General features: G+C 39.5%; 1 protein-coding gene across 2 annotated transcripts in view; it reads right to left on the reverse strand.

Annotated features, from left to right (window-relative positions):
• The window catches only part of fhit (fragile histidine triad diadenosine triphosphatase), a 476,436-nt gene that overhangs the window by 431,053 nt on the left and 26,822 nt on the right, over positions 1 to 18,561 (reverse strand). For both annotated transcript variants that reach the window (XM_074675648.1, XM_074675656.1), the window contains exon 3: positions 2,311 to 2,393. The gene's annotated coding sequence lies outside the window, so the exon portion shown is untranslated. The remainder of the gene's footprint in view (positions 1 to 2,310; positions 2,394 to 18,561) is intronic.

Here is an 18,561-nt window from a genome sequence, read left to right on the forward strand (position 1 = left end):
GAGACTGTGTCAAGGGAAGCCATCCCATCTTCGGCCTCAAACCAATCAAATCACAGTATCCTCATCATCATCAATCCACTGAATGAAATCAGGGAGATTAGCACGTTAGCAGTGTACATGAAGCGGCCGGTTGTGTGTTAGAGTGGGGGTTGAGTAAACTGATATTTAAGCCAAGTGAAGAGGACAATGTACGTGTGTGAATGAGAGACTGAGGGTGGGAGAGTGAAAGGGCGTGTGTCGGTGTTCAAAGTAAGTAAAATAAGCGCTCTCTGGGCGCTCTAAACAGGTCATTCCGTTACATGAAACAGCGATAAACAGACTGCAACATAGTCTTTCATGTACCCCACTCCCTAAAAACATACAGATTAGAGGCTTCATCTCACTTGGCTTCCTCGAAAAAAATCCCCACACCACGCCACCGATCTTTACATAAATAAAATCAGTTTGAATAGTCTACATGAGATTCACATTTTAAACAACAGAAGTAGCACTATAAAGGATTTCCAGTAGAGCAGACAAAACAATTTCACTGTCTGTCCCTCCTTATTCTGTCCCTGCTTCTTCTGTCTCTCCTTTCTCATGCCGTCTTTTTTTCTACTCTGGCTTTTTCTACTCCTCTCTTGACTGACCAGAGCCTGCCTGAAGGCTGAGGGATAAAGTTAACATTTTAATTCTTATAATTTCACAGTTGCTTATTATATTATTTCATAACATTATACATAAAAACACCAATAAAAATATTCACCAATAGACTAAAAAACTTCTATTTTACAATGAGTCTCTTTCAGGTTTGAGCAAATTCACAACTTATGTCAAACTAGCTCTTGGTTCATTGTCAGATTGCCTTCTCCTCAACATTACAAATATACAACAAAGACATAATCACTGCTGATATAAATTGTTTAAAGCATGAATTCTGTGTCAGGCTGGTGAGATTCATCCAACTTTCTGAGTTGGAGATTCAACTTTAGAGGCGCCCTGATTAAAATTTTGACTAGAAATTTTGACACCCATGTACACCATGAACGCACCTCTAGTTGCAGCACTCAAACACCTGACTCTCCATGTGCACTGCAATCATGTAAATCAGTCTAATGAAGTATTTTACCTCTGTTTTATGAGTGGTGTTTGTCGTCTTTTTTAGAGGAAGAGAGGTGATGGATCAGAGTCACTGTAAACCTGAGGGGGCCATCTGCACGAATGAATAACTACAACTTCCTAATATGATGGGGGAAAAAAATCAATTCTACTCATTGAATGTAACAGCAAAAATCTTTGCTATTGAAACTTGAAAAAGGTGTATGACCAAAACTTTGCATCATTAAAGTTCTTCTTTCAGGAAGTTGGCCAGTGTGTAGGAATTTTTTTCCTCTTTATATTCATTGAATATGAAACAAAAGAAAGTATCCCAGAAGCTACAATGTGACACTATTACAGCAGACAGGCTGCTTGTTTCACCACAATGTCTTTGGAAATACGCCACACTTCTCTTCTCCTCACAGCTAGCCCATCTCTCTGTGACCACCAAATAGACTCTAAAACCTCAACAGATTTTCTAAAGGAACTGATAAATACCTTCTCTGCCTCTCCTTGACTTCCTGCACAGGACAGCACCATCAATGAGCAAGCATTAAAACGGCAGAACAAACAGGTACACAAAGAGCGACAGGAGAGGAGTCTGTTCACTAACTGATGAGGAGCAGCAGATATTGTGCGCACAAGAATGGGACTGACAAAACCTCAGAAGTGGATCCTGTGATAGATTAGGGCAAGTTTTCCAGGTGCTACTAAGGTATCACAGTCATAACAGTCTGATACACACATACTTCTGCTAGCAAAGCTTCAGAAGTGAATGAAAAAAAGAAGTTAGGCAGCTGGTAAGGCAGAAAAATGATGTCCTGATGTTGACAAATAATTCACTATTGGTGGTTTAGACCTCATCTGCCAGTGAAAGTTTCAAACAAAGAGCTCAGCATGCAAAAAATATAAAACTAATGGCGTGTAAAGTGGGTCTCCACAGTGTTTTTTTTTTTTTCCTTTTTTGGGGTAAAACTGTGAAATATATGTTTGCACGCACATGATTTCGCATGAACATTACACCAACAAAGAGCCTGAACACAGCCACGCTGTCAGCTAAGTTATTAAAGCCGCAGTGTGTGCAGCAGTTTGCTCTGAAGGGAAGGATATGAACACAACATCAAATGTTTATTCTATCTGTAATCAACTTTCCTTTATCCCTTGAATAAAAAAGGAAGGGAAATCAATGGCTCAGCAGTTTTATTGTTTGGCTGATGCCGTAAATACACTTACCTTCAACCTGCCGGCTTCCCACGGCTGTGCAGATGGATAATTACAGAGAGGATGGAGGAACTGGTGGAGAAGCGGTGCTCGGGCTGGGGGGCAGAGGGAATAGAAAATAACAAGATGAGTTTAATTACTGAAGGGTACACAGGACTAATAAGACTTCTCTGTCACATTGTGATCAAACATATGGGGGTTGTGAGGCGGGATGTTACGATGACTGATTAAGGATGAGGCCCATGTGACAGCAGCACTCTGTCAGGAAGCTGCTTCAGTATTGACAAAGAGAGCAGAGGCACTCCCAGACAAATCCTGACAGGTATGTTATCTCACCTGGAGCTCTGCTGCTGCTAATGAGTTCAATTACATCAAACACAAGGTGAGGCCATCCAATTATGTCAAAGCTGCATGGGTCAAGGACAGGATTGTCACTGCCTCGAATCAGGCACAGACCTTTAATAGGGACTTTGGAATAATCATATTTAGTGTGAATAAAGACCCTGTTGTGCAACTTCCACTGTTCGATTGCTCATTGACACAAATGTCTGATTCTCAGAGGAGAATGGCCAGACTGATTCGAGCTGATAAAAAGGCAACAGAAACTCAAATAACCACTCGTTACAACCAAGGTCTGCAGAAGAGCATCTCTGAACGCACAACACGTCCAACCCATAGACTATATAGAGAGTGGACAGCATGGCTTCGCATTTACCATTGTATGGTTTTGAAGCCAAAATACCTCCGTCACAGCCAGAGTCTGCGTGGAAGAGGCTGTCAGAGATTCTGGGAGAACCTGAGTGGAGCCGGGTTACAAAAATAATAATTATTTTATTTCTTTTAAGAGTCTTATCACTTCTTGACTCTATCTCTTGACATACTTTACAGTCCCCCCCAAAAATACACGAGAACGGCATTTGTCAATCATTATCAAACGTGACGTAAAAACTTGTTTTTAACCCCTTATAACTATTGAAAACAAAACTTTTCAGGAATAAAAGGGCTTAAAAACAGGGCAGCCAAATGATACCTTCAAATCACAACAACAATCAGACGTGAGAAACATTTCTACAAGGTATATCAATTTTTTATATTTAATTAAAATTTGACCGCAGCTCATCTGGAATGACTGGAAAGCCAGATTTTTTTTTAGCAATATTGCAGCCAGCCACCAGGGGGAGTAGTTTTTTTTTTTTTTTTACAGTCTATGGTCCAACCTTGAGGCAGATGGGCAACAACAGCAGAAAACCACACTAAGTGCCACTCCTGTCAGCTAAGAACAGGAAACTGAGGCTACAATTCACACAGCAACACCAAAACTGGACAATAGAAGACTGAAAATGTTGCCTGGTCTGATTAGTCTGGATTTCTGCTCCACATTCGGATGGTCTGCTCAGAGTTTGGAGTAAACAACATGAAAGCATGGATCCTTACTGCCTTGGGTCAACACTTCAGCCACTGTGTGATGTTATCATGTAAATATGGACTTAAACTTCTCAGGTATGTCATTACCCCTTCCACCCTTTCTGTTGGATTTATCAAAGTTTCTGCATTTGTCTCAAGATCTAAATCTCATTAAATTGCGTCCAGTTCAGGAGCACCTGAAACTGATGCTGTCTTCTTCTTTGGTAATTCATTAACAGTTAGCAAAAAGCCTTCAAGATATGCCACAGCAACAATCTGCAGGCAGTTGTATCAGCTCAGTTGTATTTGACATTTTGATTGACATTTAATTTTTTACTACAAAAAATAGAATAATAATATAATAAATGAATAAATAATAATATTAAAAATAAATCAATAATAACAATAATAATAATAATAATAATAATAATAATAATAATAATAATAATAATAATAATAATAATACCAAACCCTCACTGCTACATTCACACTATTTACACTTTCTTGAGTTGAAAAGAACTGCCTATGGTGCTACAACTATGACAAAGCCTCCGTGTCCTTGAAGTCTTTCCAGTTACTCGTGAAAGGATTTCAAAGTTGCTTATTTCAACCGTTGTTTGCATTCCTACCAAGGTCTAAAGCAAGTGGATGTTACTAGGCTGAAAGTAAAAGAATATTCTGGAAACTTTGAACACTCCATCATTAAGAGATGCTAAGCAGTGACAGTCTGTTAGTTGAAACACGACATTATACAGGATCCTTATGCTCCCTAAATAATCAAACTGTCTCACTCTGCTTTTCTTTTATAATTATCTTGCAGGCTCACACATGCAGACAGATTTAGAGACAACACAACCATCAGGGATTTTAATGCAGTACACATGAGGCTTTTAATCCTCATCCATAAAGGTTCATTTTTGTTCATCTGTTTTTTGGGGTTTAGGTTAAGGACATCTGAAAACTTTTCCCCCTTTTCATCACCTAAATTGCTTTTTGTCAGAGGAATTTAAAAAGTGGGGACCGAAGCAGTGTGAACACATAAGCTTTCCTTGTGTTCAGAAAAGCCTAAAAATAAAAGGAGAGTAAAAAGTCTCCCTCCCTGTTTCACCTTTCCACCATGATGCACTGACATCACTCCTCTCCTTAGCGCCTGGATAAGTTCACAGGGGTGTGCAGCCTGTGCTCTAGGCAGCAGGACAGGGAGATGAATTGGTCAGTGGATGTGTCAAGCGACACAGGAAACAGACATCAGGGTTAAGGTATTATTTTAAGCCTCACCAAAATGTGTTGCTTTAACTCAAGTGAGCAGTTTTGTCCTGTTACTAAACAAACTGTTAAATATTGACTTTGTTTCAGACAGGAGGGAAATATGCTCTCTGGGGGCCTTTTGAGAAGCTGTTAGATAGGTAGTTTGTTCCTGATCACCATCATGAGACGGTGTCAAACATTTGTATAATTCTGCATGATAACTTTTGCACTTATTTAATAAGTTTGGTAACTTTCAGAATAACTTGGTCCAACCCTGACATCATTCTCAGCACAGACAACTTTCCTTTTATTGGTTTTAATCTTTTTAAAGTGGACATTCTTGTCCAGAATTAAATCTCTCTTTATCTTCTGGACAGGTTTCCTTGATTTTTTACGGACGTTAACAGTCCCTCGGTTGATATCTCATCTCTTGACCTTTGACCTTTCTTCAGTTTCCATTACTGCCTCTTTATGGTCCATTTTTCCCAAGATTAATATAAATCATTGATGATTTTATGCCTGCTGAGGCTTAAATGTAAAAAAAGAGCAGACATCAGCCATATCTGCGAGAATCCGTCGATTCAATCATTTCTGCCATATCAGGTATGTGCATAGAAATATGTATGGGGATATTCCTTTTCAGGAAAGTGTGTGGCTTTACTTATTTACTTTATTTCAATCTGTGTTGTATTTTTGCATGTCACACCTCTTTCTGTAGACACTCTTCTGTGCCAGCTCCATTAAAAATGGATGACAATGAAATAAATAAATCAACTGCTCTACTTGAGATTCACATGCTTAAATACCTTTCGAAATACACCAAGTTACCAGATAAATTATTCACTTTAACTTGAAGGTTTTTTCATTTCACTTTACATCCGTATGTATTTTTTCTTAGTCAGGGGTTTGCGTGTAAAGTCCATACCCATCTGCCTGGAGGTAAAACGCTCTCTCCGCTAACTCTGGGATTCCACAATGATTGTTCCTCTTATTAAAAATGTAGCTGTGTGTATCTTGGGTCACCTGGGAGGCAAAGGATAATATTCTAACATTTACTTTAACAGGAAATAGTGGAGATGAAAGAAATACAATAATAAAAAGGCCAGTGTAAAAGTCAGTGTAGCCAAACTTCAAGGGACTCTGTGGACATGCCTGTTTTTATCTAAACTGTTTAACTTTTAACCCACTGACTGACATCACAACCTCAAAACCTGAGAGATACACTCATACTTCTTCAATACAAATCTTTGTTTTTTTTTCATTTATTTGTCTTTTTTTCAAAATTTATTTTTCACGATTCAAGACAGTTTTCTCTGTTTCTGAGTTTTGTTTTTGCAATTGTTTTGAAAAGCAGTCATGTTCTGGAGTCATCTGGGATCCCCATAAAAAATACCAAACCACACATGTACAGAGTGTTTTTTTTAAATATTCCTTTTTAAAAGAAAATTTTATTGACTTTCTCTCCCTATGGTCCCAATTTAAAGTATCAAACCTAAACAGGGGCAGAAGGGGCACTCTGTCAGTCATTTTAGGAGACAGGAAAAAGGACACAGAAGCCGCAGACAGAGAAGGTCTCTTTTACCATAATTACTCATCATGATATGAGCAGTGGATGCCCCAAAATCCCACAAAGATAATAATCTTTTAAAAATCATTATTGTTTTCTTTTCTTTTTTTTCTCTCCTTTCAATCAGAGTGATTAGGGCAGTGGAAAGAGCCAGAAACAGGGTGAAAGTGGGGAGTGACATGCAGGAGAGGAGCTGTCTGACAACTTTATGTGGCAATGTGTCATACCAGAGTCCAAAGTGATCATTTAGTTAGTGGTAGTGTGCACGTTGTCTTGCCACTCAGACCCCTCCCCATTGCAAAATGCTCCCCATAACATCCTTCTCTGCAATGGGCATCAGATACACTACTACTCTGATGATACCCTGCTCCATAGTTCCACAAAAATTATCACTCCAACTGTTCTTGGCACCCTCAAACTGCCTCACTGACATTAAAGGCTCCATATTATGCAAAAATCCCTTTATTAAGTCTTTTGGTGAAATTTGTGGGTCTTTGGCTTTCCTCCCAGCCCCCAAAATGTGATATTTAATGACAAAACCTGTACTTAGTAGTGCTTGTGAATGTAAAATCCTGACCTAAAAATGAGCTGTTTGGATTTTGGGGATTTGCCGATGTCAGTGATTCCCTTTTTAGACCAATCAGGAGCAAGTCGGACCTGATTGGTCCACCGGAGCAGTTACCCCCATACCCCCTCTCCACCCACTCTCTCTCTCCACTGCTGGAGAGAAAGCTTCCCATCTCAGAAGAAGACAAGACTAAGTGGCTAGAGTTCATTTATCAAGGAAATGCTCCAGCTACACTCAGTAAAACTGTGCATGTGTGCGCTAGTCACTTCACGGCCGACTGCTTTTCCAACTTTGTACAGTACAACAGAGGGCTAGTGAATAGACTGGTCCTGAATCCAGGCGCATTACCAACCATCCGCCAACAAACCTGGGACCCTGGAAATGTGAGTATTTTAAATGCTGTGTGCTGTGGAGCAGATGTAAGAGCTTTTCCTCAGTGTCCCCCCTGTCTCTGTGTTAGCTTCAGGATGCTAACTTTAGCTGCGGTTAGCCTGTTGTTTTAGCCTGTAATGTTACGGTAAATAAGCTTCGCTGTTTTCTAAACATTGTGCACTTGAAGCTCATGGCGCCGCTCTCTGTGACGTGGAAGAGCGGGCGGTATCAGCAGTGGCTCATTTACATATAAAGGACACGGCCACTAAATCAGAGTGTTGTGAACAGAGGGGCTATGAGAGCCTGGAAACAATGCTGCTGTGCTTGATTTATTTGCTTTTTGGACCAAAACATGTTACTACCATTTCATGAAGACATCAATGATCCATATTAAACTGCAGAAAAGAAGCATAACATGGGACCTTTAAATGTGAATGAACAGCAACTTAATCAAACTCAAGAGCAACAAATCTGAAAATATTCTCACTGGCCCCAGGTCACACCCCACCTCCAGTGATCTATGACTTTTGCATTGTCATCAACCCTACTCCTCAACATTGATGTCTTTTGTAGTGATGTCAAACTTACTTTTTGTCATGCTGAACTGGCACATGAAAACAAAACTTGTGGATCCTCTACTACTACAGATTTTCAGTATCAATTGGCATTACAGGCTTTTATTGCAACCTACTGTTGGGGTTTGAATAGTCAGCTGCTAAAACAAAATCCCTTCAAAATAAAAGCACTGGACTTTTGTATCTAAAAGTTATTTGGGCACAGGCTTTTGGCTAAAAGTGGGTCACAACCCACAGTTGATAACCACTGTACTTCTCTCTCTGCCTCTTTTCTCACAGGTACACAGCATTCCAGCTCTATTTGGTTTTATAAGCCCAAATGTAATATTCTGGATGATTGAACCTTACATATGCACACATCATCATTTTAGTGATTTGTATAATGCGGCTATGTGACCTCTAGTGCTGGGTCATAACAAACTGTAAGCTAGCCCCATTACTTACTTAACCTTAATTTAACCAAATAAAAACCCATTGAGATCTGGATCTCTTTTGCAAGGGTGACCTGGCCCAGACTACTGCAGCACACATCACACTTAATAAATATTCAGTGACAAATAATGACAACTGAAAGCAATTGTAATGAGTGGAACTATGCATTAGCAAAGATTTATAACTTCGGTGCACAGAATATTATCTTGTGTATATTTTATTTTCCAATTGACATTAGCTAAACTGCCAATAATATTTTACGATGTAATAATTGATCACTTTGTCAGGATGGTTGTTTCTAACAGTAGCTCTGAACGTGTGTCCTCAGAGAGTTAGCAGTTCTTTTAGAGTCAGACATGTTGGTAAAATGAGGGTGACAGAACACACTTGGCACAGGGGTTTCTTCATTTTGCCTTTAGCTGCTTCAAAGCATCGCAGCAAGCATTCTGAAAACTCCTGTGTGGGTTTAAGATATTCAGATAAGAAGTAAACTGTGAGGAGCAAACTGTATTTACTTCTCCCAGTATCAGTCCCAGGTGATCGACAGTGCCGATGGTTACCGGTGGCAACAACAAATGTATTTTAATAGCCGAGATTCCAGAGTTCAGTTGGAGATGAGATATGTATTGATCACTGATGCAGCAAACACACCAGGAGCAGATTTTCTGTCAGGAGCACAGCCGCAGAAAAGCAGCTTCAGAGAGGAAGAAGGTGTTTTCAAACACCAAATGAGAAATGGACAGTATGATTGAGGTAAAGAACGGTTTATGTAACAGTTTTCTCAGGTACAGTGCATTTGGAAAGTTTCCACAGTGCTTCACTTTTTCCACATTTTATGTTACAGCCTCATTAAAAAAAATAAAATTGGGAAAAAAAAAATGGAAAAAAAAAATCCTCAAAATCCTACACAAAACGCCCCATAACAACAACCTAAAAAAAAGTTGTCTTTTTTTTTTCTTTTATTTGCAAATTTTTCTGAAAAAAAAAAAAAAAAGGAATCACCTGTATATAAATATTCACAGCCTTTGCCATGAAGCGCAAAACTGATCTCAGGTGCGTCCTGTTTCCACTCATCATCCTTGAGATGTTCCAACAGCTCAAATGACATTTACCCAAGATAAAGTCATTTGATTAGACATAACTTGAAAACCACACACCTGTGCACCTATAAGGTCCCACAGGTGAAAGTGCATGTCAGAGCATAAACCAAGCAGGAAGTCAAAGGAACTGCCTGTAGACCTCTGAGACTAGATTGTCTCCAGGCACAAATCTGGCGAAAGGTCCACCTGATGGTCACTCTTGTCAAACCTTCTGGGAGGACAACCATCTATGCAGTAGCCCACCAATCAGGCCTGTAAGGTAGAGTGGCCAGACAGAAACCACTCCTTAGTAAAAGGCACATGGCAACCCCCCTTGAGTTCACCAAGAGGCACCTGAAAGGCTCTCAGGCCACAGGAAAGAAAATTATCTGTTCTGATGAGACAAAGATTGAACTCCTGGGTGTGAAACCAGGCTTATTATGGTGTAAGGAAGCAGTCAAAAAGGGCGTATGTGTAATTAATGATTCCTCAAAAAAGACGTATGCGTAATTAATGATTCGTATTCTTAATTTCCCAAAATTCTGTGTCAATAAAGTTATTTCACACAAAAATCTGCTGTCATATACGTACGTCTGTGAAACTGGGTGCAGGTTACAGTTGTTTTTACAAAAGTGCAAAGTCTTATGAATACAACTCAACTTTCTACGACTACGAATTCTTCCCTAGGAATACGAATCCAAGAATTACGAGTACGAATTGAAAAGTGCTGAAATGACGTCACTGAGGGCACAGGTCACAGGAAAAGCAATGATCTCCTCCAACCGCGCATGCCCAAGCCACAGAGGTAAACATGGAGCGGAATACGGACGGAGACAGCCTCCCGGGTGCCTCCAGCTCCAGAGAAACACAACAGGTAACGTTTATCATAACGTTTAGATTGTAAATATAGGTATCTTAGCGTCACAGACTTATTGCTTTAACAAGCAAGCTAAAGACTCGTCTTGTCTGCAAGAGATTGCGGGGCGGGAGACGTTGATCATTCAGCCCAGAGAGGTTACTGTGGAGAAAAGGGAGTTTGTACTCTCTATGTAACAACTAAAAAATCATTTATCGCATATCACAACTAGTCCGAGCTGATTAAATAAGGCAAAAATTATACCAGCATAGACCTCGACAAACAAACAAAAAGTCATTTATTGCATATCTCTGTTCTAACTGTTAAACCGCCACCTTTGTTTGTCGAGGTCTATGCTGGTATAATTTTTGCCTTATTTAATCAGCTCGGACTAGTTGTGATATGCGATAAATGATTTTTTAGTTGTTACATGGAGAGTACAAACTCCCTTTTCTCCACAGTAACCTCTTTGGGCTGAATGATCCACGTCTCCCGCTCCGCAATCTCTTGCAGACAAGACGAGTCTTTAGCTTGCTTGTTAAAGCAATAAGTTTGTGACTTGCAAATACCTATATTTTATGTAACATATTATATACAATCTAAACGTTACCTGTTGTGTTTCTCTGGAGCTGGAGGCACCAGGGAGGCTGTCTCCATCCGTATTCCGCTCCATGTTTACCTCTGTGGCTTGGGCATGCGCGGTTGGAGGAGATCGATTGCTTTTCCTGTGACCTGTGACCTCAGTGACTTCATTTCAGCACTTTTCGATTCGTACTCGTAACCTTGGATTTGTACTCGTAATCTTGGATTCGTATTCGTAGGGAAGAATTCGTAGTCGTAGAAAGTTGAAATGTATTCATGAGACTTTGCACTCGTATAAAAACAACTGTAAAATGAACCCAGTTTCACAGACGTACGTATATGACAGCAGATTTTTTGTGTGAAATAACTTTATTGACACAGAATTTGGGGAAATTAAGAATACGAATCATTAATTACGCATACGTCCTTTTTGACAGCTTCCTTACACCACAGCTTATCACCTGAACAATACCATCCCTACAGTGAAGCATGGTGGTGGCAGCATCATGCTGTGGGGATGTTTTTCAGCGACAGGTACTTGGCGACTAGTCAAGATTGAGGGAAATATGAATGCAGATAAATGCAGCTGAGAAAAAGCTTTGAACTCAGGTATGAGTGGTCAGGTGTGTGTCAACAGGTTCATGATGAGTTCCCTGGTTTTATCTGTGTTCAGCATAAAGGCTGTTCTTGTCACTCCACTCAGACAGGCAGTCCACCTCCTCCCTGTAGGCTGACTCATTGTTGTCCTTGAGACCTATCACTGTAGTGTTGTCTGCAGACATGATGGTGGAGTTAGAGCCGTGTACAGGTCTGCGGTCGTGGGTGAGGAGGGAGTAGAGCAGGGGTGGGCAATTAATTTTTACCAGGGGCCACATGAGGAACCTGAATTGTGTCAGAGGGCCACCAACTTTCTTCCATCGTAAAATGCTCTGAAATTAATATTTTGAATAGTCGGAACTGATTATCAGAAGAATAAAGCACTCTGTAAATGTTTATATTAGGTTATGTAAAAATGTGGTGTATAGGTCAAGTAGAAATAAAAACAGTTATTGAATCCTAAAATGAAAGAGAAAATGTCTTAAGTTTTCGTCGTTGTCAATATCTGTCATACATGAACTCACTTTTACCGATCGAGAGTGCTGGCAGACTGCCAACACTCCTGAATATGGAGGGAAGCTCCCATTTTTTAAGCCCTTTCTCCCGCTGTTCTCCTGGCTTGTTATTTCTCCTGATAGTCCCCAAAATTTAAGTATGCTTCTGTGAGCTCTAATACTTTACTAATTCAAATCAAGTCCCGTGCTTGGGCGTTATATCGAAAACTCAGAAACCATCCACCCCTCTCTCTTAGTTGGTTTGATCCAGAGACGCTGCAGTAGACCTCAGAGACAGAGACAGATAACGGTGCAGCACTTGTTGATGAAGACTTTATCAGAGCCTTAGCTGTTTCCTTTCTTTTTTGGAAAACTTTGACATGACATGTCGTGAGTTAGACTAACGTAGCTCTGCTCTAACGCAGCATCCTCTCCAATCAGGAAAGAGCAGCGTGAATTTTATAGTGAGAAGGCTGACTCTAAAATAGTGAAACGCGTATCGTTGTACTGAAGAGAGTGCCGTCGCGTACATGCGCTGCGCGTGTACGCGACGGCACTCTCTTCAGAACAGCAGAGTTCAGGTGGAGGAGACTGACTGAGCCTGTGAAAGAGAGGAATAATTCAAACCACAATGTCTTGTTCAGTGGTTGTGATAGATGGAGTATTAAGACATTATGATTGGCCTCACGCGGGCCGGACAGGGACGTACAAAGGGCCGGATGTGGCCCGCGGGCCGTAGTTTGCCCAGGTCTGGAGTAGAGGAACGGACTCATCACACAGCCTTGTGGCATACGGATGTTTAGGTTGGGGGTGAAAGAGAGATGATGGTCTGACTCAACACTTTGTGGTCCTTGGTCAGAGAGTCCAACCACAAGTTGCAGATGGGAGCACTGATGCCTATGTCTGTACGTTTGGTGACTAACATAGAGGGACAGTGTTAATACTCGGGTGACTGCGTCTCCGTCCTCCTGTTCTTGCAGTTGGCAAATTGGTGTGGGTCCAGGATGGGATGAAGACGGGCTTTCTGCTGCATGATTGAGGAAAATTAAACCTTTTTCTGCATTCTTTGTGCTTCTGCTACTTTATGAAAAGCACAAAGAAACACAGAAATAGGCTTCACTTAGCTCAATCATGTGGGCAGAGGCAAAAAGACAGCTTGGCACGCTGTCTGCTTGTTAATGATAGCGGTCGGCATCCTGAAAAGAATCTCTCGTAATCTTGGGTAAAAAATGTTTTCTCAAGATAATGAGAGACAAAGTTGAAATCTCACAGAAAACAACAGAAAATTACTTAAAACTTTCAGAAAATGGAGAAAATAAAACGTATTTCATTTCGACTTTTCAGGGCTTCCATAGAAGCTCCCAGACAGTTTTTAAAATGACTGTTATGTTTTAGAATCTACCTGCTTTTTTGAGGAATCAGAGACCTAAATCTAACCCTAGGGAATAAAGATAATGAAGACTGAAGGGACATTTAAAAGTCTCCAAAAAGTTTAAGTTAAATGTTGCTCCTGCATCATTTTGTGTTCCATGCATTGATGCAGATAGACGAAATAATGTGTAGCTCTGTAAAGTCAAACACCAACTCCAAGTGCTTACAGCCGAGGATTCATATTGCTGACTCAAAGAAGGATTTCTACGTCATCCAACTAGAAAAACAACGTCAACAAATCCACATGAGCCACAACCTTGAGGATTATAAATTTTAGAGGAAAATTTGAAGTTTCTGACATTAAAACACTTTATAAATAAAGATGACATGACCTGACATATTATCATACATCAAACCAAACCCCTTGAGCTCCTCTTTAGCCTCTTTTCCGTGCCTCTGTGTCGTGCTGTTAGAGGACGTTCCTGGATCGGTTTGGGACAGGAAGAACCCATTTATCACGACATCAGCTGCCCAGCAGGCAGAGGCGGGCTGGCAGTGCCGCTGATGGACTGGCAAAGTCCTTGTATTACCACAGCCCCTGGTCTCCCCACAGCCTCTCTGATGAGCCCCTTGCCTGCCATCAGCCCCTGCACTCCCTTTCCGTTTCTGTGAGATTCCCAAGGGTGACAGCGAGGCGTTGGGTGGCTGATAGTGAGAGTAATTAAAAGGGCTGATTAAAGTGACGGAAGGAGGACACCCAGGGAGAAAACAAGAATCTCTCTCTGAACAGAGACGGGGAAAGACAAAAAGGAAGAGTTCGGTAAAATCCAGCACAGACATCGCATCAGATCAGTCTTCACGTTAACACAGATCTTTTTTTTTTTTGTCCTCAGTCACTTAAATTGGGGCAGAATCTCAAGGGAATCACCGTCACACAAGTCCCAGAAACACAGCTCAGAGCTGAGTCGGTGAGTCTACTGAGAGTTTTTCAAGGTAAAGCCAAGAACACGACAGTTAGGCCTACTTCTCTTTCTCTCTCACACAAACACATGATGGATGCACCTCGACTTTCACTTGAAACCATCATTCAAACTCAGACCTAGAAGACACGTGCATTCAACCTAAACACAGAGCAAGGAAAAAAATGGATGATATGATCATGTTTAAGTATAAATCTGGAAGAAACAGTCACCTCTCAACAGCCTGTGTTTGCTGATGTCATTTTTAACAAATGAATTATTTTGTTTTTTTTTCATTCAAAGTCTGAATTGATGGTGACAACAGCAACACTGATGACTTGAAGGACATTTAAAAATGTTTTGACTCGAGAGTAACTCACATGTAACATACATTCAAAAAAAGACTAATTCCATAAAGTTTGGGTGCTCTATTTGAACTATGTAGAGCCTGATGTCTCCAATATTACGATGCTGGGATTTTATTATCATACTGTACATTATAAATGTATTCCAAAGCATTATTTTTTTATTTGGATCTGAGCTGGTGTTTGTATTGTTCGGTTTGCTTGTTTGTTTATTTTATTATTATTATTATTATTATTATTATTATTATTATTATTATTATTATTATTATTATCATTATTTGTATAGACCATATTCTTTAAAGGAGTAAAAAGTAAATAAAAATATTGTAAAAAAAAAAAAAAAAAAAAAAATCACAACTCTAAAACTGGATCTGGACACCAAGCTTTTCAAGCTTCAGTTTTTTGCTTTAATCCATTTATCTTAACATATGATGACCAACATGTTAACATACACCACTACCTGCAGTCTGGTACTCCGGTACAAGTTGGAGGTGTTTTCATCCACACAGCCCTCTGTCACCTATCTACTATTTAATAGATGCATGGAAAACTTGGCTCATAAAGTGGAGCATCATTTTGCTTCTTTTATTTATTTATTTATTTTAATTTCATTTTGTTGTTGTTGTTGTTGTTGTTGTTGTTGTTGTTGTTGTTGTTTTATTTTGTTCTGTTTTTGTAGCACTTTTTCTGGTTGACAGGGAATCAAAGATGTTATATATATATATATATATATATATATATATATATATATATATATATATATATATATATATATATATATCGCCATGTTTTTCTCTTGATTAAGAAAAGTGTGTCACAATATATTTGAAAAAAAAAAAAAAGATTTTCCCTTTAGTTCAACTCTAGTGAGTTTTCCAATAATCATGGCACGTAAAAAAAAAAAAGAAAATAAAAATAAAAATCAGTGGTCCAGTTCAGTGTTATGTTTTGATTGTTCATCCACATGCAGCTTAGAAATACTTCAAAAACTAGACCCACGGCTGTCCCTAATGGATTCTGGGATATTGATCTAAACTTATATTATTATAATACCCTTTGTGCTTGACTTAGTCATCTTAGCACTGCTTACAGTTGAAAATGCAACAGCTAAATAACTGTATCTTTCTCCGACTTAAAACTATTAGCATGTGTACTTTTGAACCTGAGATGTTTGTTTTTATTCCTGAGCTTATGACACACTTTGTTTTAAAATTGTTTAACAGACAAAAAGTTGTAGGCACTTACTTTCTAACACAGACATCAAACTCTAAATTGACTCAACAACCAAACGTCTACTCCTATTTCAGCAGCCTGAATCGAGTCTGAGGACATCATATCCAGACAGGCTGATACAGCCCTAATTAAATGAAGTCCGCTAAACGCAGTCTTCCAACACATCCTGATCACTTCAGCACTCTTACAACTTCTTGCATCACTTTCAGTTAAAAGCACATTCTTTCGTCTTTCTTATATAAAAGTAAAGATGGAAAGGTGGGCTCATGGCATCTAAATATAATGCTTCACGTGGAAATATTTCATTATTTATTTGGTGTTTATCTCTGGGAGTGTTTTGATATATTCAGAGTGAGTGAAGCGCCCTGACATTTCTTTGGCTCATGGAGATAAACCCAGTTCGAGGAGCTGCCAGTTTCTGTATAAAAGAATTATGTTACAGCAACATGAAGAGCTCTGTAAGAGTCCTTTGGCACAAAGGCATCAAAATGTATTTCCGTATGACTGAATGGATCATACAAACACTCATCCATACATAACATATAGAAATGTAGCCTTGGATTCACGTCAAGTTAATTATATCTTAGTACCACCTACAGTTTATCTGCCTTCAGCATTTTATAAACCAGTCCTGACTTTAAGGAGTGTATGACTCTTAAGGGAGTGAATATAATCCAAAAACACTGAGTTAAAACATAAATTCTTCAGAAATTTGTCGTAATTTCTCCTCTAGAAAAGTGACAATTGTTGGAAATGTACCGCAGAAAACTGGGTTCACCACAATGTCAGCAACTGTTTTAGGAACTGGTCCACTAACAAGCCTTCTCCCGCTGTAACGAGAGAAACTGTGTCTGTGCTGAACGAGGAAAAGCTGAACCACACAGGTATGAAGATGCACAATCTCTCTGGGAATTCAACCTCCTGCCAAAAGAGCTGACATTTCTGAGTTAACCAGGAGAAACATGCCTTTCTTACTAAAACCAGGTAGATACTGTGATAGATACTACCACAGCTACAGTAGTCAATGACAGTATGCTTTCCAACAAATCACAAATATGTCATGTCTTCAACACTTTATAGATGCTAGACATCTATGTGGAAACACCCTGAGCTTCTTCACAGCCATTGGTGTAAACATGATCAAAAAAGCAAAAGCTGAAAATACACTCCTTACAACACCCATCATTGTTTCCTCTATGAGAAAGTTGTCTGGCCAGCTCTTGATCAGAGACAGAACAACTCCTCTCGTACATAGTTTAAGACCTTGATTACTGATCACTATTCCTCTTATGTAACTGTTTTGAAAGATTCTTTTACGTTTGTAATTACCTCCGCCAAGGAGGTTATTTTTTGGGATAGTTTTTCTGTCTGTCTGGCTGTGAACAACATAACTTAAAAACTAACAAATGGATCTTGATGAAAATTTCAGGAAATGTTCAAAATAGGAAAAGAAAGAACTGATTCACTTTTGGAGGTGGTCCGGATCACCGTCTGGATCCAGGACTTTTTTCAAAGGATTCTATATCATTGTGAGATAGGGCCGTTCTCACCATATGTGTATATAACTCCACCATAAATGGTCGGATTGCTTTTCAAAACAATACAAGACAAGGTCACCATAGTTTGTGACAGATGTAGAAGTACGATCCAGATCCTGCCAATATTTCCGGACACTGAGATCTGGAATATGAAATACATAATGGGTCGTCATAATTTTCAACGCTGTCAGGAAACAAATTATCGTCCAAACCTGCAACTAACACCAAATTGTAGCAGACAGTCTGCTGAAAGGGAGTATAACATTAAAGTAGGACTACAGTGTTGTATGATAAACAACGTATGCTTGGCGGAGGTCTGCACTCTCTGAGTGCTTTTCTAGTTCATTTATTTGTGTTGTTTATTATTTGTTCATACAATGTCCATGATAACGACGACATTGAAAATGATGGTAACCTCAATATCTTTTTCGAGAATGAATAAATGAATACTGAGTCATGGTTCAAGAATTCCAGGTTTAGTTCAGTGAGTTTCTAACCTTCACATTCAGAAAGTTGCTCTAAGTCTCTAAACATTTTGACATGTATAACAGATGTGGACGATGAGACAGTGAAGCTCCTGGACTTCTTCCAGCTAAAGTCCACCCATGGCAGCTTGGTTCTGATGCATAGTGACCTTGATTCCTGCTGCTATGTGATGAGTGATGGTGTGTCAGGGCCGGAAACTTCCATGGCAGGGGGTAAGCATGCTGCTCAGATATTATTCTCTACCATTTGGGGTTGACTTTTTAAGTAAAGGAGAGAAACAGCACCATTGAGTGCTATTTTGGACAAATTTGTAGAAGTACCTTCAACACCAAACACTTTAAAAGATCACAGAAATCCATCAAATGGGTTGATAATTTTAAATTAACAGATAATTATCCTGTTAGCTAAAAAAAGGTGATGGTGAAAGGAACAATTAATCAGTTGAGGTATCCTTTTCAACACCACCACCTCAGCAGAGATCTGGATATTACATTTTTGAAAAGTTGAAACCATCTTGTTTGAGTCTGAGTTTTCCCA

Source organism: Halichoeres trimaculatus, unplaced genomic scaffold (assembly GCF_033239565.1).
Source record: "Halichoeres trimaculatus isolate MK-OKI-2021-1 unplaced genomic scaffold, fHalTri1.1 fHalTri1_scaffold_1, whole genome shotgun sequence".
Classification (NCBI taxonomy): Eukaryota; Metazoa; Chordata; class Actinopteri; order Labriformes; family Labridae; genus Halichoeres; species Halichoeres trimaculatus.